Here is a 22,870-nt window from a genome sequence, read left to right on the forward strand (position 1 = left end):
CAATCAGGGACCAAGTGGAAGTGATTGAGGCCTGCACCAGTGGGCAGGTAAGAACAAGTAGGAAGATGCTTTGCTGAGAGGCAATCTTCTGGGTTCAGCCCGTGATCTGGGTAAGGTCTTTTGCAGTGAGTACAGCACACAGAAATGTGCTTTGAGCAGCTGCACACAGACTGGGTGGGGGCTCGGAATCCACCTGCTGTGGATGCCACTACCATCCCCCCTCCCAGCTGCCTAACAGTTGGGGCCTCTGTTGTGATGGGCCAAGGACCAGCTACTAATGGAAAAGCAACCTAGAATCTAAAGCATGCTCAGCGAGTCCTCTCAATACCAGAGGCTTTTAGTGGAAGGCTTATCAGTCTTTAATTGACCAGCCTGTGTTTCATGGTTCAGGGTGACTTTGAATTTGAATAAACAACACCAGTATTGCTCCCTTACAAATTACTACAGAAACTGCAAAGATACATAAAGAAGACATAGTGCTGGTTAAATTATTGAAGAGCTGTCAATCACCAAAATGTACTATGATAGAGATTACTGAATAAATTGAATGATGTGCATAAAATGATAAAAATCCATGCATGTTACCTACAATATGGTTTAACATGGGAAAAATTAAATTAAATTTAAGAAACAGGGTAAATCTAGATACCAAATGATTAGGGATTCACTAAAAAACAATAAACAAATAAACAAACAAAAACCATCACACACACCAAACAAACAAAAACTGAAAACCAACAAAACAAAATACTCAGATGTGGGTGGCACATTCAGGCAGTAGAAGATCAAGGTATTAAATTGCCTCCATCACATTAAATGTGTTGTCAGATATGTACACGTTAACATGAAGGTCTGTTTATAATATACTGCGTGAGGTAAGCAAGTTAAAATTAGTATACACATGATCAAATCGTTTTCACTGCAGTTATTTAAATATGACTGAAAAGATCTGGAATAATGATCTCTGGATGTTCATTAGAGTTATTTCAGAGTGATAGGTTTATGAGTGATTCAACCCTCCTCCCCCAAGCTTCTGCTGGGTTTGTGATTTCTAATTTTTCTACAAGAAACCTGTTTTGTGTGTGTGTATAATAATAAATGCTTTTGAGGGGTAACTGTGAAAATTAGCTCACTGTAGACATTTAAACACTATGGCTTAGGGATATTCTGCTCTCCTGAAGTAAGAGAAAAAGGCACAGAGCTGCCTCTACCTGCCGCGTCCAGAAAGATCCGCTGTGACTCCCTGCCTTCCTCTTCTCTCCTGGGCGGCGGAGTGGCTGCAGGGATTGAGGGTTCAGGTTGGAAGTGAGGCGAGGCCCAAAGTTCCAGCCAGTGGAAGTCTAGGAGGAAATTTTCCTTTGGTGTTTGGTAGCCATTGGGGGTAGGGGCACCCGTGCCAGCACAGTTCTGACTTGGAATGTGGACTAGGACTAGGATCAAAGGCCTTGGGGGTTAATGTAGTTGAAGAAAACATTTGATCTGGATCTGGGGTAGAAGTAAGGTAAGGACTTGCCAGAAAACTGAAGAGACATTCAAGAATGACTACTAGGGGAGGGCCCTAGAAGGTGACCCAGGAGAGAAACATAGGAACAACCTGTTAAAAGCTAATTATTATCCTAATTGTGTCAAGATAATTAAGAAATGAAACTGGGTACCTTTGCTTTGCCTTCCTGCTCTCTGTTCCCTTTACTGTTCTGAAAGTTGAGAGCACATGAATTCTCAGTGATCATATAAGGATGGCGATGTAAGCTTGCGCCCAAATGAACCAAGGATGGGTGTTGGTTTGGGGCTTGGTGAAGTGTATCAGTCAGCTACCGCTGTGCGATAAACTCTCCCAAGGCTTAGTGCATGCAAACAACACTCGGTTATTCCTTGCAGTTGTGAGAGTTGCCTGGACGAAACTTCTGCTGGGCTCGCCTAAGCTCACTCCTGTGGGTTGCAGTCCACTGATGGGGCACCTGGGGGCTGAGGTCATCTAGGCCCTGGAAGGCTGGGCTTTGGTCTCCTGTGGTCTCTCCTCATTCAGTAGTTTAAGCTCAGCTTCCTTACGTGGAGGCTTACGTGTTACAGGAAGGCTAACGCGGGAGCTTTCAGGCCACTGACGACCTCCACCCAGACCTGCCATAGCATGGTGTCTGCTCATGGCGCTGGTTAAAGCCAGCTCCCAGGGCAGCCAGGCTCTGGGGAGGGAAGACAGACCCAGCTCTTGAGGAAGCAGCCACGTGCATGTATGGAGACAGCAGGGGCTATTGGTGATCCTCTCTGCAGATGGTCTAACCTGGAAAAGAGCAGCTGTGTGGGCAGCTCAGCACCTCCCATATGGGCTCCACTCCAAAGACATGACACCCTGGTGACATGGAGGCCACCTAACAAGACTGAGGTCACAAGTGGCCTTCTTGGGGCTCACAAACCGAGGAGTGACAGAGCAATGACCTGTGAGAGGAGAGACCTACTGATCATCTGCCTCAACCAGTCCCCAGGGGGCAAAAGGAAGAAGTGAGGGGTGCAGCTTGCATCTGGGAGGAGGTGGGTTATATAGGGCTGGGGACATGGCACTCGGCTGCCAGCTGCAGGTCCAGAGGTGACATTCGTCCAGGCAGGAGCTGCCCTGACACACCTTTGAAGGCTCTCCTGTGGGTAATACCTGGTGAATGTCAGCGACAGGCCTGCCCTGCGTTTTGAAGGCTGGCTCTGTGGGCCGGGTCTAAGGCTGAGGCACGCTCTCTTGCAGACACTGGAAATAGGCATGAGGGCATCGGCTGGGGGATTCACGGCCATTTGTCTCAGGGCCATGATCCCAGCATTCTTCAGTGTTATTGCGACAACAATGACGAAGGCGGCAAACACCTGCAGGCTTTACATATATTGACTCTGAATCCTCAGCACAACCCTAATAAATAGACATCATTATTAGGCCCATTTTACAGATGAAAAAACAGGCAGAGGGAAGTAACCCGCCCAAGCGGAGCTGCACTGTGAACCTGACCCCCTGGCTTCAGAGTCTGCGCCACTGACATCCAGGCTCCTCTTTCTCTCCTCGCTGTGGCCCTGGTGCCGTGGGCCATTGAGTGCACTTGGTGGTCTCATTTACAACATTGTCACGACATTTAGCTATTGATTATTGTACACAGTTTCCTTCCAAAATGGATTTGAGGCATCGCTGGGGTGTTTTTATTGGGTCACTGTCCCAACTGAATCTAGAACAAGAGGAAATGGATTTGAGAGGCAGCATGCGGAACCCCAAACCCCACCGTCAGGAACGAGAACTATAGCACAGGTGCAAGTTGCTGAGGGAGAGAGCAGATTCACATGTGAGGACAGAGCAGCGAGTGCTTTTCGTCTGTTGGCCTGGATTAAATGTGGTTGGCCTAGAGCCCTAGGGGAGGGTTAGGTAACCTCCATCCTTCCCCCACCCCCTCAGGAGCCCATGTTCCACCGCCTGCAGTGCTCTGGGAGGAAACGTGGGATACAGGGCTGGCCGCCGTTCCCTGCCTGGCAATAGAGCAGGGATCTGGAAATCCTGAACGACCTGGGCAGTGGCCGAGGCGCTGGGGGCCACCTGCAGGCCACCTCTCTCAACCTCCCCGCAGCTTCCCAGAGCCCCATGTGCATCACCAGGCTGTCCGTTTCTCTGGGGAATTTTCATCAGGGCTGGATTGCCACTGGAGAGGAGTGGCTGGTGGGGGAGAAGCCCCTCCCGCTGGGCCCTCTGCTTGCTGACCCGAGCCTCCAGAAGTCCTGCTATCACTCAGACCCGGGAGGCAGCGATGTCTATTAGGAAAGCAAGAGCTGCAGCCTTCAGCCACATAAATATTAAATCACCAAACAGCCCAAATCCTCTGGAGGGATAGTCTCTGAGCAGGGAAAAGGGGGAGCCATTTATCATGGTGAGACTGAGACCTGAGGGGATGAGGAAGGGAGGGAAGGAGGGAGGCAAGGAAAGAGGAGGGAGAGGGGAAGGAAGGAGGAAAGGAAAGAGGAAGGAAGGAAGGAAGGAAGGAAGGAAGGAAGGAAGGAAGGAAGGAAGGAAGGAAGGAAGGGTGGAAGGAAGGAAGGAAGGGTGGAAGGAAGGGGAAGGAGGGAGGAAGGAAGGGAGGGAGGGAGGTGTCCAGGGCCTGTGCAGCATCAGCTGATGCACAGGGCAAGCTGAGACCCTGGAGGTGCCGAGAGAATGGAAGAAGTTGGAGCTGACATTAGGGGATTGTTCCTGATAATAAAGGGAGAGGATAACCATCCCCAAGGGCCCAGGTGATTTTTCAAAACCTGTTTCCCATAAATAGAACAGGGCACGTTTCTAGTAGTGAGTGCAGGTTAGGGGTCACCCCGAGAGGAGCACCTGATCCCCATCCCGGAGTATAAGACAGATTTGTGTTCTGATAGGAGGTAATTTTTTTTTTCTCATGGGAAGAGACACATTTGCTGCAGGAGTGGGCCGTGGACCAGGGTGAGGGCCTGGTTCTGGAAAGTTCGGCTGGTGAGAGGTGGGGAGGCAGAGCAGGCAGGTCTGATGTCGATTGTGAGTATATGCTTTACCCCTTCCCTGTGTTTTTTAGGCTGTGTGAATTGGACATCTCTTCAGAAACAGAACAAGGACCGTTTGGGGGGAACTTTGGGGCTTCTTGTCCAACCCTCGCATTTTACAGACCTGGAGACTGAACTACTCACACCCACAAAGACAGAAAACACGTGAACTGTTAGGTAGCGCTCTGAGGCAGTGCCCAGCCACACACCTGGGATCCTGACTTGCAGTTGGGATCCTGACTCGCAGTCCAGCTCCCTTCCCCCTACATCTCACATGTGATGTCAGCTTGGAGACAAATGATTCATTTATTTAGGCTAGTAACTGAGGCTCGTGTGTTACTCCAGTGTCCACATCTGGGCGAGGGAGAGCGGAGCTCAGCTCCTCTGCTCCAGTCAGGGTGAGCTTTCCCATCAGTTTCCTTCATCCCTCTCAGAGGAGGGAAGCCCACGTGACTGGTCCGATTCTGGGCATTTGTAGCCCAGGTTCCCAAGGATCACTTTGCCCGCTTCCCCCTAAAACACTGGTTCTCAACCTTCCTAATGCCGCGACCCTTTAATACAGTACCTCATGTTGTGGTGACCCCCAATTTCATTGTTACAAATTGAACATAATTAAAGCATAGTGATCAATCACAAAACTAATATGTAATTATATATGTGTTTTCCGATGGTCTTAGACGACCTCTGTGAAAGGGTCGTTCAACCCCCAAAGGGGTCGCGACCCACAGGTTGAGAACCCCTGTCCTAAAAGCAGGGCCTGAGAAAGGGCTTGTGCGGGGCAGTTTATTTGGGGGCATGATCCTGAGGAGTAGAGGACTGAGAAAGCAAACAAGGAGAGATAAGCTAATCCAGGAGTTTCTGTGCTGGCTCTACCTGTGGATGTTAGGAACTCAGTCCTGCTGAGAACACAGGAAAGGACTCTTAAAGTATGGGCCTGAGATTAGGAACCACGTGTTTATCTCCTGAATCCCACACCCAGAGGTGGTTAAACCCCTCACTCCAGGTTGGCACCTGTGATGGGATGGCTGGGAGGCTGCTGGCAGCAGCGCAAAAAGCCCCAGGGCAGAGCAAGCACGCCAGGTGCCAGGTGCCAGGTGCCAGATGCAGCTGAAGTGAGCAGCTCTCCACACCCCTGTGTGCAGCCAGCGGCTACTTTCGTAACAGCCAAGCAGAAATGGACAGGGAATGAGACGGGCATAAGAAATGGTCTGGACACTCCTGCATAAAGTGAAATCATTGCTTCACCCTCTGCTTTCCTGCACCAGGGACCTGGCCAGGCGACTGTGAGATCCTGCGACCAGGGTCCCTGGTTTTAGATTCAATCAGTGGTTCTCAAACTTACGCTGTGTCAGAGTTTACTGGTAAATTCTGGTCAATGTATCACTTGGACTCATCCCAGAGTTCCTCATTCTTTGAGTCTTGGTTTGCCTGAGGATTTGCATGTCTAACAAGTTCTTAGGAAATACCGATTCTGCTGATCTGAGAAATGCTGGGATGAGCCATGGGTCTCAGCCCCTCCTAGTAAAGAGTCCTAAAACGGGGCTCTTGGCACAAGCCCAGAACATGAAGCAGCACCTGTTCTTCATGTGCTGTTGGCCATCATGAACTTCATAGAGGACGGGTAGATGGGTGAAGCGGGATTTTAGCAGCCGTAACCATAGTACAACCAATTAGAGTCCCAAATCTTAGTATCACCCCTAGAACACTAAAAGCAGCCTCTTTCAGTACATCTGTTTTTCAGTAGATGCCGGATTTGACTGTGCAGATATTGATGGGATAGGTAAATAGGGTATCGGACATTTTAAAAACCAGGTTTATCGAAGTAGAATTTACATACCAAACAGTTCACTCACTTAAAGTGTGTGATTCAGTGTTTTTTAGTGTATTTAGAGTTGTGCAACTATCACCACAATCAATTTTTGAACACTTTCATCACCCCCAAAGAAGCCCTGTTCTCATTAGCAGTCTCTCTTCGTTTCTTCCCACCCTCTTACAGCCTTGACCATGGGGGTAGAAATCTACAGGTTTGCCTATTCTGGATATTTCATACGAATGGATTCAAGCAATATGTGGTCCTTTGTGACTGGCTTCTTTCACTTAGCATAATGTTTTCAAAATTCACCCAAATAATATTCATGTGGTCCTTTGTGACTGGCTTCTTTCACTTAGCATAATGTTTTCAAAATTCACCCAAATAATATTCTCTTGTATGGAAAATCACACTGTATTTACTCATTAGTTATGGACATTTGGGTAACTAATTGAAACCCAATTAAAACCCAACAATACATGGGATATGTATTGTTTGGGTTGTTTCTACTTTGGGGCTATTATAAACAATGCCATTATGAACATTCATGTACAGGTTGTTGTATGAACATATATTTTAAGTCCTCTTGTGTATAAAAGTTGGAGTGGAATTGCTAGGTCATATGGTAACTCTCAGTTTGACATTTTAAGGAACAGCTAGCCTACTGTCCAAAGTGGTTGCATTGCCAGCAGTGAGTGAGAGTTCTAATTTCTCAGCATCCTCACTAATACTTGCTGTTTATCTGTCTTTTCATTATAGATAGTATCCTAGTGGGTGTGGAGTAGTATTTTAGTTTGGTTTCAATTTGCATTTTCCCCAATGGCTAATGACATTCAGCATCTTTTCATGTATTTATTGGCCATTTGTAGATCTTATTTGGAGATACATCTATTTAAATCCTTTGTTTATTTTTTAAATCGAGTTGTCATTTTATTTTTGAGTTGAAAGGTTTTTTTTATGTAACTGGATAGAAGTCTTTTAGCAGATGTAGGATTTGCAAATAGATTATTCCATTCTCTGGGTTGTCTTCTAACTTTTCTTAGGCTATCTTTTGAAACACAAAAGTTTCTAAGTATGATGAAATATATTTTTCTTCAGTCACTTGTGCTTTTGATATTGTATCTTAGAAGCCTTTGCATAATCCAAGCTCACTAAGATTTTCTCCTTTATTTTCTTCTAAGAGCTTTACAGTTTTAGCTCTTACATTTAGACTTATGAGCCAACTTTGTTCTTTCACATGTGGCTATCCAGTTGTACCAGCACCATTTTTTGTCCTTCGGATAATTTTCTCGCTAACCTTGTTGAAAATAAATTGGCCATAAATGGAAAGGTTTATTTCTAGACGATCTTTTCTAATTTATTGATCTACATTCTATCTTTACTTCAGGATCACACTGTCTTACTTATTGTAGCCTTGTAATACTTTTTGAAATTGGAAATTCTGAGTCCTCCAACTTTTTTTTTTTTAATTCAAAATTGGGTTGGCTGTTCTGGTTCATTACATTTTCATATGCATCTTAAAGAATCAACTTGTCAGGTTTTTTATTTTTTATTTTAAGTTAGTTGGGATTTCAGTAGGGATTACATTGAAGCTGTAAATCAATTTAGAAAATGTTGCCATTTTAAGGGTATTAAGTATTCTGGTCCATAAAAATGGGATGTCTTTCCACTTTAGGTCTTCTTTAATTTATTTCTGTAATGTTCATAAGGGTAAAAGTCTTGCATTTTTTGTTGTTTATTTGTGATGTTATTATGTATATCATTGATTTTTTATTTTCAAATTGTTTGAGGAAACTGTGGCTCAGAAATGCTAAGTAACTTGCCCAAAGGTCATAGTTGCTAGTGTATGGAAAAATCATTGATTTTTATATGTTGACCTTCTATTCTGCAAACTTGCTAAACTTTTTTATTAGTTCTAGAAATTTTTTAGTGGAATATTTACCTATAGGTATATATATACACAAGATCATGACATATGAAAATGGAGATGGTTTAATTTCTTTTTCTTGTCTGATTGTCATGGTAGAACCTCCAGTACAATAGAAGTTATGAGTGGCTACTGATGTCTTTTTTGTGATCCTAGGGGGAGCATTCAGTCTTTTACCATCCTATGTAATAAAAGGCTAATATGCTAAGTGTCCGGTCAACCCATCTGCTGTTCAAAGTGTAATATGCTAATGATATGCTAAGGACATTCATCCACTCGCTATGATGTGCACTTACCACCAGGGGGCAGACACTCCAGTCGGTAGTTTAGCTTGCTGCTGGGGTTTGGCTGATAGAGACTGAATGAGATGGGCCGGACATGCCCTGGAGCCCTCCTGTGGTCCCTCCCCTGGCTGGCCAATATCCTGCATCCCTCCCTGGTCCTAATCATGCACTGGTGGGGTCCCTTGGCCTGGCCTGCACCCTTTCACAATCTGGGACCCCTTGGGGGATGTTGGTTTAGGCCCGATCCTGCAGGCCAGGCCGAGGGACCCCATGGTGCACGGATTCATGCACCGGGCCTCTAGTTAAGTATAATGTTAGCTGTGAGTTTTTCATAGGTGCTTTTTATCAGTGAGAACCTTCCCTCTATCCCTAGTTTGTAAAGTGTTTTTAATGATGAAAGATTGTTGGATTTTGTCAAATGTTTTTTCTGAATTATTGAGATGTTGTTTGATTTGGTTTGCTAGTATTTTATTAAGAATTTTTACATCTATATTCTTAAGTTTCCAAAAAGTGTTGCTTCTCTGAAATTATTTTAAGATCTAAAGACCATTTAAAATGAACTTTCAGATATTGCAAAGGCAGATGATCACTTGAAGAATTAGTATTATTTTGAAAAAGTGGTTCTGTTTTAGACTATTTTAAATTATAAACTAGTAAAATAGATCTTTAACCCAATTTGAGATGGAATCATCTGAGATAAACCAGTAAATCAATATTTCTGGAGATAGTTAAAGAAAACTGAAAACAACTTACCCAAATATTATGCCATCCTATGCTTGTCTTTTGTAGCCTAGAATAATATATTCATATGATGAAATAATTATCACTTATGCCCATTAAAGTTTATTTTATTTAATTAATAGAAATGGTTACTTTAGTCTCAATGATATACTCGACATACTAATCATGATATACTCATGAAATACTTACATGATATATATATAATTTGATGTAACAAATAGATATACTCCCTTGATAGTAATAGACTCATTGTATAGTCAAGGCACTGATGACATTTCCATGAATACTTATGTGGTATATATCATTTAATGTAATGAGTTATTCTTTGAGGGACAATGACATCTTTCCATTTCATGGAGGTGAATCTGTAACTTGAATCATCCTAAAGCCACAAAGTTCATGTATGTGACCATGTTGAGTTTGAGAAGGTAATGATATATCCTCCACATATGAATATTCACAGGGAAGTAGGAAGTTAGAAACTTAACTGAGGACAGAGATCAGGCTGGAACTAAGGATTGAATATCATCTTTCGAGGGGAAATAATTCCAGTAGAGGAATGAGGACTGAGCCTCGAGGGATATCTTCATTGGCAGGAGGAAAGGGAAAGGAAATAAAATTAGGTGATAAAGCAAGAGCAGGCAGAAAGGCAGAAGAACCAGAAGGGTAGAGAAGGCCAAGGTCATCAACAGAGTGAAACAATGGGAGGACTGAGGAAGGTCCTTCAGATTTATGGTCTAGAAGGTAATTTGTTAACTTTAGAGAGGATGTTTTTAATTATCCCTCTGAGGGAGAACCTCATGTGTTCCAGAACCTAGATTACATGTCCACATATCATATTTTAATAACACAATAACTTTATGAGATAGACTTTATTATTTCCATTTCATAGATGATGGAACAGTAGCTCGGGATCCTTAACTAACCTGCCCAAAGGTAAAAAGGAAAGTTAAATTGTAAGCTGGAAAACAAGCCCAGTCTGATAGAGGAGGTAATAAAATCCGAGCAGCATGGGTAGACAGGAAAGATGCAGAGCCTGTCAGGGAAGATGGGAGTAGATTCAGAGAAGGGAGAGCTGTGTCCAAGAGTGAAAGGGGACACCCTTTCCTCTGAGAGCCCTGAGTGGGTGGCAGCACGGGACACACTGCTGCATCTGGCCTGGTGCTTATGGGGTTCCTCCCACATCACCCACTTCACTCCCCTTTCATGAACTGACTTGACCTAGAGAGAAAGATCCATGGGGACATATAAAGCCAAAATGCCAAGCTAACTTCTGAGAATAAACAGGATTTTTTTTTTTTTTTCAGACTAGCAGTTCTAATTGGTGACCCATAACAGGATGTAAAGTTCCATTTTGTTTGCAGAATATAGTAGCTCTGTAAAGCACAATAGCCCCGTAAGAATTGTGTCCTAGCTTAATTAAGCAGCTCTCCTCCCCTCCCCAAGTGGAGAGTACATATGGTGAAACAGCATTTAATTGGGCCTCATTGCTCTGATATTTGAGAAAGTCTGGACAGGAGCTAGGTTGAAGCCTTGCTTTGCTCTATTTATGGAACCAGAAAAGATTTCTGTAAGTTATTTGTTTACATAAACAAGGATGGGGTGTTATATCTCCTTAGGAGACATAAACAATTCTCAAGAACTTGATAATCATGTACCTATAAGATAAGGATGTGCCAAATATATATAACTTTTTGCCTTTATTAAAGCATGCCTCAAAGACTTCCTTTTTTAAAAATTCTTACTGAGGATATGCCTATTGATTTCAGAGAGAGTGGAAGGTAGGGAGGAAGAGAGAGAAAGAGTGAAACATTGACTTGAACCTGCAACCTTTCATAATATAGAACTAGAGGCCCGGTGCATGAAATTCGTGCATGGGGGGCATCCCCTTAGCCCAGCCTGCACCCTCTCCAATTCGGGACCCCTTGGGGGATGTCCAACTGTCCAGCAGTTGGACATTCCTCTCACAATCCGGGACCACTGGCTCCTAACTGCTCACCTGCCTGCCTGCCTGGTCGCACCTAATGGCCTCTGCCTGCCTGCCTGATCGCCACTAACTGCCTCCTCTGCCAGCCTGATCACCCCTAACCACCTCTGCCTGCTGGCCTGATCACCCCTAACTCCCCCCCTGTTGGCCTGGTTGCCCCTAACTGCCCCCCCACCAGCCTGGTCACCCTTCACTGCCCCCTGCTTCCATCCTGGTTGCCCCTAACTCCCTCCTGCTGGCCTGCTCACCCCCACCTGCCCCATCCCCCGGCCAGCCTGATCGACCCTCACTACCCCCCTCTGCCGGCCTGGTTGACCCTCACTGCCCCCCTTGCCGTCTGGTCGCCCCATGCAGCCTGCTGTTCAGTCGTTTGGTCGCCCCTCACTGCCCTCCATGCTAGCATGGTCTGTCCACGCAGCCTGCTGTTCAGACTTTGCGTGAGGGCATCCTGACCAATTTGCATGTTACCCTTTTATTAGTATAGACTAGAGGCCCGGTGCACAAAAATTTGTGCACTCGGGGGGGGAGGGTCCCTCAGCCCGGTCTGTGCCCTCTCACAGTCTGAGACCCATCGGGAGATAACGACCTGCTGGCTTAGGCCTGCTCCCGGGTTGCAGAGGGCAGGCCCAATCCCTAGGTGCAGCCCCTGGTCGGGCTCAGATCAGGGCTGATTGGGGAGTTGGGGCGCCGCCCCCTGTCATGCACAGAGCAGGGTGGATCGGGAGGTTGTGATGCCACCCCTAGTCATGCACACAGCAGGGCCGATTCGGGGGTTGGGGCACTGCCCTCTGTCACATTCAAGGCAGGGTCGAGGGGGAGGTTGCGGTGCCACCCCCTGTCATGCACACAGCAGGGCCAATCAGGGGATTGGGGCGCTGCCCCCTGTCACTCACAGAGTAGGGCCGATAGGGGAGTTGGGGCACTGTCCCCTGTCACACACAGAGCAGGGCGGATCAGGGGGTTGGGTGCCGCACCCTGTCACACTCAGGGAAGGGCCGATGGGGAGGTTATGGCTCTACCCTGTCACACACAGAGCAGGGCCCGTGGGGGGCAGTTGGGGCGCCGCCCTCTATCACCCACAGAGCAGGGCCGATCAGGGGATTGGGGCGCCACCACTGTCACACTTGGGGCAGGCCCTATGGGGAGGTTATGACTCTACCCCATCACACACAGAGCCGGGCCCGTGGGGAGGGGGGGAATTGGGGCACCGCACCCTGTCACACACAGAGCAGGGTCGATCAGGGGGTTGGGGCACTGCACCCTGTCACACACAGAGCCGCAGGGCTGATCAGGGGGTTGGGGTGCCTTCCCCTGTCACGAACAGAGCAGGGCGGATAGGGAGGTTGTGGCCCCGCCCCCTGTCACACACAGAGCCGCAGGGTGATCAGGGGGTTTGGGTGCTGCCCCCTGTCATGCTGATCCCGGTGCTGGGAGGCATATTATCCTTTTACTATATAGGATAGAGGCCTGGTGCATGGTTGGGGGCCAGCTGGTTTGCCCTGAAGGGTGTCCTGAATCAGGTGGGGGTCCCCACTGGGGTGCCTGGCCAGCTTGGATGAGGGAATGATGGCTGTTTGCAGCTGGTCACACACCCTTCAGGGTGGGGGTCCCCACTGGGGTGCTTGGCCAGTCTGGGTGAGGGGCTGAGGGCTGTTTTCAGGCTGGTGGGTGACTGAAGTTCCCAACCGCTCCTTTTTTTCTTTTTCTTTTTTTTTTATTCTGGGCCAGCTTTAGCTCTGAGGCTTGGCTCCAGCTCTTAGGCCTCCGGTGCTGAAAGCAGGTATCTGGTTTGTTTGGGTTCTATAATCGAAACACTGTTTCAACTCCAGCTCTCAGATCCGGGCTGGCTGAAAGCAGGTTTCTGGGGTTTTGTTTAGCTTCTATATTTGTAACAATGTTTCAAACTGCAAGCTCAGAGGCCGGCAGGGGCAGGCGGGGAACGTTGGAGTCCTCCATCACTGAAGCAAGCAAGCCTCATGTTCACTTCAAGCTGCCTGGCTGCCGGCCACCATCTTGGCTGGCAGTTAATTTGCATATCTTGCTGATTAGCCAATGGGAAGGGTAACGGAGGTATGGCTAATTACCATGTTTCTCTTTTATTAGATAGGATGACACTCCAACCAAATGAACCACACCAGCCAGGGCTCAAAGACCTTGACGATTCTTGGTTAGTTAATGACACTTATCAATCTCTGTGTTAAAAACTATCAAATTATTATTTAATATAACTATTTAATTGAATAATTACATAATCATATCATTTCTTTCAAAATATTCTATGATCCCAATGGGCCTCTTCACTGTTGGTCTGAATTTATGAATGAAATTTTATTTATTTTTCATTCTGTTTTTACTCAGCAATATCTTACTAAGTTTTTCACCCCCCATTTTTTTCTTTTTTTCCTTTTAAAGAAGCAGTTTCTTTGGGGCCTATTTTCAGCAGTCTACCCAATCTGTATATTTTAACATTTGAGATCCTAAGTAGAAAAATAGAAAATATATTTTATGTTTGACTCAAGATTGCTAATTTCCAAACCACATAATTATTTTGTGAGAAACTTATTCTTCACACTGATGGAAAGAGTGGAACAAACATAGAAACAAATATCAGAACTGAAACCATGAAAGTTGGTCATCTCTTTGCTCCTCCTGCTTATCTGGCTCTGCCTTCACTGCAGAGGAGGGGCAGGCAGACGCACACTTGTCCCAGAAATAGCACCTGCCTGCTTTGATATGTCCGAAAGAAACGGGTTCTACATGAGCTAATGACCACGTATGGCCTGGGGTCCTTTGGTTAAATTATATACACTGGAGAAACAATGCTGCCAGCTCAAATGCATTGGTTTGTACCTTGCTGGACATATAATTTTGCTAGAGGTACCACATCATTAGTTTATTATTGATTCCCCCATGAGGTCTCTTCATCATCGATCATCAACAGAACCATGCCTAAGCCATCATCCATTGGGATTATTTTGCTCATACTGGGTCAGAAGGAAAGTATCACTTACGGCTTAGACTTGAATCCTCTCAGGTTAACATCTCTTAGAGTTGCTTTGTTGTGAATACACTAGTATAGGATTATTTGTGCTGTTTTCTGTGCTTGGTTGGCACCATGTCCTTTGAGTAGGGCTTTTTCACCCACCTATGTAGTAGCAATTGAAGCTATTTCTAGTCTGAGTTTTAGGGTTAAAACTTTGGAAGGAAGCATGCCAGTGACGGTGCCTCCCTGAGTGTGTGCCCTGTAGCTGAGCAGCCTGGGGGTGTGCAGGTCCCAGTGCTGAGAAAGACGGCTTTGTTTACACAAACCCAGTGCTTTCCAATGTCTCCATGGGCCTTGGCAGCCTTCTGCTGTCAGTCAGCTTTCACTAGCTGCGAAGTCTGATAACTGACGGGAAGGAAGGGATGCAATAAGGTTTAACCAAAAGGAGTGATTATTCAAATGAAAAGCTTCAAGTCAGTAGATGTGAAACAGGTGACAATGAAGCATGTGGAAAGTCCAGATGAGTGAGCTTGGAAGACGTGTGGACCTTGCACTGGGCCTTTGCTTAATGCCTCTGGATGGAGTCCTGCAAGATCCAAAAGGACCAGAGGAGAATGTCGAAGTGTAACCTTGCTTATCTAACTGAGTATTTCTTGGGCCTTGCCTTTGCTTCCCAGGGTGGTAATGATGACTTACTGAAACCATGGAAATAATGTCCTTCTTATTTAAATAACTATTATTCATTCACAGATGAATAGCTCTAGGTGATCTGGTTACCACGCCAGGAAGAAAGCATGAGTGTAACTGGTAGAATGGAGATTGGGGACTGCCATATTGAAACAAAATGGGGTTAGTACCCATCAGTTTGGGAAAGACGGTGGTTGGGGCAGGACATTAGCTCTAACCAACTAAGCTACCTGGCCAGGACACCATTGGTATTTTGATAAGGATTGTATTGAATTTATAGATTGTTTTGGGTAGTATGGACATTTTATCAATGTTAATTCTTCTTATCCATGATCTTGATATACACTTTCATTTATTGTATCTTTTTCAGTTTTCTTCTTCAGTGTTTTATAATTTTACAAGTATAGGTCTTTTACTCCTTGGTTAAATTTACTCCGAAGTATTTTATTATTTTTTTATGTAATTGTAAGTGGGATTGGTTTGTTTGTTTGTTTGTTTGTTTTAGGTTTCCCTTTCTGATAGTTCATTATCTCTCTATATAAAAGCCTAAGCTACCAATTGCTATGACACACACTGACCACCAGGGGGCAGATGCTCAATGCAGGAGCTGCCCCTTGGTGGTCAGTGCGCTCCCACAGCAGAGCAGTCCTCAGCTGACAGAAGGGTGCCAGATGCCACAGGGATCACAGCAGAACAGCAGTAAGCCTACTGAGCAGTGGAGGCAGGGGCAGCAGGGCTGGGATGAATGGGAGCAGCACAGTGCTCAGACTGGGCTCAGGCTCCTCCCCAGCCACCTGCCACTTCATGCTTGGGGGATGTTGGATGCTGGTTTCAGCTCAATCCCCACAGGCCACGCTGAGGGACCCCACCGGTGCACGAATCCGTGCACTGGGTCTCTAGTTGGTGTATAAAAATGCAACTGATTTCTGAATGGTAAATTTTGCATACTGCTACTTTAATGAGTTCATTTATCAGTTCTAATAGCTTTTTGATGGAATCTTTAGGGTTTTCTCCATATAGTATTATGTCATTTGCAAGTTTTACTTCTTCCTTTTCAATTTGGATGCTTTTTATTTTATTTCTTTTTATTGTCTGATTTCTGTGGCTAGGACTTTGAATACTATGTTAAACAAAAGTGGTGAAAACAGACATCCTTGTCTTTTTCTTGATCGTAAGGAAAACACTTTTAGCTCTTCCCCTTTGAGTATGATGTTATCTGTGGGTTTGTCATATATGGCCTTTATTATGTTGAGGTATGTTCCCTCTTTGCTGAGAGTTTTTATCATAAATGGATGCTGGATTTTGTCAAATGCTTTTTCTGCATCTATTGATATGATTGTATGATTTTTATCCTCCATTTTATTAATTGATTCGTGGATATTGAACCAGCCTTGCATTCAAGGGGTAAAACCCACTTGATTGGTGTATGATCATTTTAATGTATTGCTGAATTAGGTTTGCTAACATTTTGTTGAGAACTTTGCATTTATGTTAATCAGGGATATTGGCCTATAATTTTCTTCTTTGCAATGTGCTTGTCTGGTTCTGGAATCAGGATAATAGTGGCCTCATAAAATGAGCTTGGGAACCTTTTTGTCCTCATTTTTTTGGAATAGTTTGAAAAGGATAGCTGTTAATTCTTCTCTGAATGTTTGGTAAGATTCATCTGTGAGCTCATCTGGTCCAGGACTTTTGTTTATTGAGAGAGGTTTTGATTACTGATTGTACTTTATTGGTAATAATTGGTCTGTTCAGATTTTCTGTTTCTTCTTAAGTCAGTCTACCTTTTCATACCATATACAAAAATAAACTCAAAATGGATTAAAAGCCTAAATGTAAGACCCAAAACTGTGAAACTCCTCAAAGAAAACATAGGCAGTAAATTCTCTGACATTGCTCTCAGAAATATTTTTTTCTGATATATCTGCTCAGGCAAGGGAAACAAAATAAGATATAAACAAATGGGACTACAACAACCTAAAATCATCAGCAAAACAAAAGACAACCTACTGAATGGGAAGAAGATGTTCACCAATGATACATCTGATAAGAGGTTAATATCCAAAATTTATAAAGAACTTATACAGCTTAACACCAAAACAAACAAACAAACAAAAAAAAACAGTAACAATCCAACAATCCAGTTAGAAATGAGCAAAGAACCTGAATAGGCATTTTTTTTCAAAGAGGACATACAAATGCCAATAGACATATGAAAAGATGCTCAACATCACTAATCATCAGAGAAATGCAAATTAAAACCACAGGGAGATATCACCTCACACCTGTCAGAATGACTATCATCAACGAATCAGCAAACAAGTGTTGACAAGGATGTTGAGAAAAGGGAACCCTCATGTATCATTGGTAGGAATGCAGATTGATACAGCCACTATTGAAACCAGTATGGAGAGTACTAAAAATATTAAAAATGGAAGTGCCTTTTCACTCAGTAACTCCAGTTCTGGGCATTTGTCCAAAGAAATCCAAAGCACTACTTCAAAAAGATATATATTCAGTATTATGTTCATTGTAGCGTTATTTACAATAGCTAAGATATGCAACCTACCTAAGTGCCCATCAATAGACGATTGGCTAAAGCAGATATGGTACATATATACTGTGGAATGTTACTCCACCATAAAAAAGAATGAAATCTTACCATTTGTGACAATATGGATGGGCCTAAAGGGTATTATGCTAAGTGAAATAAGCCAGACAGAAAAATAAAGATACCATATGATTTCACATATATATGGAATTTAAAGAACAAAATGAATCAACAAACAAAAAAGACTCATATATAAAGAGTACAAACTGATGGTTTCCAGAATGAAGGGGGGTTGAGAGGCTGGGTGAAAGGATGAAGGGATTAAGAAGTACAAATTGGTAGTCACAAAGTAGTCATGGCATGTAAAGTATAGCATAGGGAATATAGTCAATAATATTGTAATAAGTATGTGTGATGCCAGTTGGGTACAAGACTTATCAGGGGGATCACCTTGCAAATTATATAAATGTCTAACACTCGAAACTATTATAAAATAATATTGAATGTCAACTGAAATTGAAATATAAAATTTAAAAAGGAAAAAAAAGAAATTTCAGATGGAAAAGAACAAAAAATTTATGATTTTACTTATATTTGGACTATAAAATAAAAAGTAACAAACAAATATAACAAACTCGTAGATAAAGACAACAGAATCATGGTCACCAGAGAGGAAAAGATGAAGTGGGTAAATGGGATCAAATATATGGCAATGGAAGGAAACTAGACTTTGGATGGGAAGCATGCAGTAGAATACCTAGATTTAAATTATAATCTTATACACCTGAAAATCATATAATGTTATTAGCCAATGGTACCCCAATACAATTAACTTTAAAAATGTATATGCTGTTTTTCCCTTCTCTCCCTATTAATATATTCTATTCCCATGGGTCTCACTTTCACCTCCAGCTGGGTCCTACTCAAATCTATTTCTTGAGCTCAGACTTTTTGCTTCTGCTCTGCCCACATTTCCAATTCTCTGGTGAATATCTCCATACAAATGTCCCACTAAAAACTTAAAACTCATCTTTAACTTTAAACCTATATCTCTGTCTGACTTCCTTATTCTTTTCCCTCAATAATACCACTATTTCAGGCTCAAAAACCTGTGGGTCATTGTTGACTCCTTTTACTATGTAGATCTTCAGTATGCCTTTGTTCTGTAACCATGGAATACATTTATGTGGTCCCCGTCTTTCATATGACATTGACAATCCATCTGACTAAAATGTTTTATTCATTCAACAAGTATCCCTTGAGCTACTAAGGTGTACTAGGACCTATGCCAGGGGAATGGGATACAAGGAAGGATATGATTCTTAGACTCATGGAGCTCAGGGTCTAATAAAATAGAGACGCACAAACGGAACAACTATAATAAATTTGATCACTGCTATAATGAAGACACAATTAAGAAATGGTAAAACAGGCAGAATTTTTTACCTGTTGGAAGGATCAGGTAAGTTTCAGAGAGGAGGTGTAATACTCAGGTTGAAACTGAGGATTAGTAGAATTTTACTGGGTAGGCACTTTGAGACTAGCAATCCTGGGAAAAAGAAAAAAAAAAAACAGCTAACAATATGTAGAGACACCCAAGATAATTGTTTTTAGACAGTTACACATGACTTTGGCATTTGAATATTCAGAGATAAGCATGACAGAAAATGAAGGCAGGATAATATACTATGTTATGCTAAGGAGTTTAATGTTTTTTCTTTAGCCATTGAAGAATTTTGAGCAAATGAATGACATGACCAGATTTACACACTAACGGTTGTTCTGGTCACCTTGTGAGAGGGTAAGACTGAAGGCAGAAAAATCAGTAGGCATGATATTTTAATGGTCCAATAGGACATGACTGACAGTGGACTTGGGGAGAAGAGGCTAGGGTTGAGATATAACAAGGAAGAATCAACAAGACTTGAGGATCTTGGTTTGGTTCCTCCAGAATCTGAGCCTGAAAAGGGTCCTCACCATCTATGACAAAAAAGTGGCTTCATGGCTTAAGCCATTGTTGGGTGCTGTAAACAAGAAGTAAGGCACTTGCCCGGACCGAGGTGATACATACATTGAATTCAGTACACTCCACCTCCGGCTCTGGGGAACACCATGCAACAGGTCTGCCTATAGCCACAGGGACTCTTGCATCATCATGGGTGTACTCAGAGGGCACCATGATAAACGAAGAAATTATAGATGCTTTGAGGAATGGAGGGAAGATCATTTATCTGTTCATAATTTAGATTTTTAATGCTGCTTTGAAATGGGAGACATCATTCCTGCCTTCTGGGACTGAATGCTGGAAGGAGACATCTGTTTATGGAGCTGTCCTGGGCTTGTTGCATAAATTCATGTTTGAATAATTTCAGTTGAACTATGAGGAAGAAAAGGAACGGATCCCAATGTATTTCTTTCTTTTCCTAAGAAAACTCTACCCCAGGGAGTTCTCAACCTCAATGCTATTAATCTTTTGGGCTGGATAATTCTTTGTTGCTGGGGGTGTCTGTTCTTGTGCATCGTCAGATGTTTATCAGCACATCTGGCATCCCTGCCTCTCCCTTCCTGCTCAGTTGTGAAGACCAAGAATGTCTCCAGATATTGACAGATGTCTTTAGAAATGGACAGACGTCTCCTGTAGGGGCAAAATCATTCCTGGTATAGAACCACTGTTCTAGACTAGTGCTTCTCAAATTTCAGTGCATACGAATCATCTGGGGACCTTGTTCAAGTGTGGATTCTGATTCAGTAGGTCTAGGGTGGGGATCTGCATTTCCAACAGACTCTCAGGGGATGGATGCTGCTCCATAGACATCACTTCGAGTAGCAAGGTCTTCACACCGCCCCACTTTCCTCCTTTTACGCATCCTACCTGCACACAGGGTAGACCTGGTGGCCGCAGAGATCCTCAGGACCCCTCCTTGTCTCAGCAAGGTCGCCCAGCAGGCAGGGTCTCCCTACTCCGTGTTCATTTTCCACATTCTTGGTTAGAGGGGCACAGGGCAGATGAGAGTAAATGAAGGCGCCGCCTCTCAACAGCCCTGGATGCCTGCCATGTCGCACCGGAAGCCTGGGGCATGGAAGCCTCGGGCCTGGGAGGTTGCAGAGGCCACAGTGCTCACGCTTCAGCCAAGGCAGCTGTGTCTCGGTCCACGGGGTGCAGTGCAGAGGGCACCGCAGCTAATGGGACCAGATGGTCTGAGCCTTGTCTGCGGGCACATGCCTCCCGCGCACTCACACCGTGCTTTCCGCCTTTGTTTCTTCCCTCTGGAAACAGAATAGCCATTTTTAAATGCAGTGGGGCTGAAGGCTCTCTTTCTCCTCAGTCTGTGTGCCGTGGAGCCTTCTGATGTGAGTATGTTTAATCATGGAACTTTCCTTAAAAGTGCTGGTCGCCAGCTTTATTGGGAAGCCGAGCAGGGTCCTGATTGGGAGCAAAATGAAAAGACACCCCGCCCTAGCCGGTTTGGCTCAGTGGACAGAGCATCGGCCTGCGGACTGAAAGGTCCCGGTTCAATTCCGGTCAGAGCACATGCCTCCTGGCCCTGGTTGGGGCTCCTGCAGGAGGCAGCCAATCGATGTGTGTTTCTCTCACATCGGTATTTCTCTCTGTCTTTCCCTCTTGCTCCCACTCTCTCTAAAAATCAATGGAAAAATATCTGAGGATTAAAAAAAAAAGACACCCCCCACCTCCACTCATGCGTGTGCACACACATACAGTGATTCTAGCCGGGGATTTATCGCCTATTTCCCTTTAAGTGCCAACAATTAAGGAGGTGTCCTGTATTAAGCCCTGGATTGTTCTCCAGGCCCTGCACCCCTAAACTCAGCGGGAGGGCAGAGCCCCAGACAGGCTGCTGGGGGCCTTTATTCTAGGCCCTGCGCCCCGAAGCTCAGGGGAAGGCAGAGTCCAGAGAGTTTGCAGGTCCCTCTGTTCTCAGGCCCAGAGGAACTGAAACAGGTTTAAGTTTATTATCCTGAGGTTGGTCCACGACGTTGAGGTCCGGGAACCCTGTAACACCAGGTGTATGCTTCTCTTGGCCAATATGTGCTATTTTTATTCCATAATAGACCTGTGTTTTTTCCACAGTGAAAATGAGGCCTGTAATAGCCCCTCACACTCCCATGTGGGTCTTCCTCAGCCATGGGGAGCCCTGAGCACCCCGGCTGCCCTCCCACCGCCTTGCCTCAGTGCGGGGCGGGGGCACCTTGGCACAGCTTCAGGCCTACATCTCCGTCTAGGCCAGGGGTGGGCAAACTTTTTGACTCGAGGGCCACAATGGGTAAACTGGACCGGAGGGCCGGAACAAAAGCATGGATGGAGTGTTTGTGTGAACTAATATAAATTCAAAGTAAACATCATTACATAAAAGGGTACGGTCTTTTTTTCCAATAGTTTTATTCATTTCAAACGGGCCGGATGCAGCCCGCGGGCCGTAGTTTGCCCACGGCTGCCCTAGGCTCACGAAGAAGACTTCGAACCTGCACTTCCTTGAACAAATTCGTGACCATGACCAGTGCCTGAACTAATGTTAGGGTGGTGGGTGTAAAGCCCTCCTGTTCAGTGGCTGGTAATTAGCTTAACCTCTGAATCTGCTTTCTCCCTGATCAGATGTGTGTGATGATGCTTCCTTTCAAGGTTGTGTGGGCAGTAGGGACACGTGGGGTCAGAGGGGAATTCCCCTTCTCAGAGTGCCTCTTTGCCAGGCCGGGGCCCCACCCATTAAGGTTTCAGTCTGGTGGGATTTCAGGTGCTAAATTGGCTTAGTTACCCCTCCACCCCTAACTCTGACCCTTCCCAACCCTATGGGTTCCCTGACGTTTCCTCAGGCAGAGGGTCTCCCAAGGAAGCACCGTGGGAGAAGCCCCCAACACCCCTGGATAAGTAACTCTGATGAGACACTGAATTCTTCCTTTTTTTTTTTTTTTTAATTTAGCTTTGGTTGTTGTTAATCCTCACCTGAGGGTATTTTCCATTGATTTTTAGACAGAGAGATGGGGAGAGACAGAGAGAGAGAGAAACATTGATGCGAGAGAGACACATCAATTGGTTGCCTCCTGCCTGCAACCAAGGTACATGCCCTTGACCGGAATCAAACCTAGGACCCTTCAGTCAGAGGTCCTACACTCTATCCACTGAGCCAAACCAGCTAGGACGGCATTGCATTATTCTTGTTGGCCAACGCACCTTTATAAACTCCAGCCATTCACGGGCAGGGCCGGGGTCGGGGGGGGGGTGGTGGTGGTGGTTCAGAAGCCACGCCTCTCTCTGTGGCTGTGACTGAGGCTGGGGCTAGAGGGAGCAGGCTCCGCCCAGCAGGTCCATGCCCCACAGGACCGGCTTACTGAGCAGAACCCAGCTAAGCCCCCATCATTCCT

General features: G+C 44.8%; 1 protein-coding gene across 2 annotated transcripts in view; it reads left to right on the forward strand.

Moving 5' to 3' along the window:
* Positions 1 to 22,870, forward strand: part of SHISA6 (shisa family member 6) — a 292,588-nt gene that overhangs the window by 99,617 nt on the left and 170,101 nt on the right. The window lies entirely within an intron of this gene.

This window comes from Myotis myotis, unplaced genomic scaffold (genome assembly GCF_014108235.1).
Source record: "Myotis myotis isolate mMyoMyo1 unplaced genomic scaffold, mMyoMyo1.p scaffold_m19_p_17, whole genome shotgun sequence".
NCBI classification, from domain to species: Eukaryota; Metazoa; Chordata; class Mammalia; order Chiroptera; family Vespertilionidae; genus Myotis; species Myotis myotis.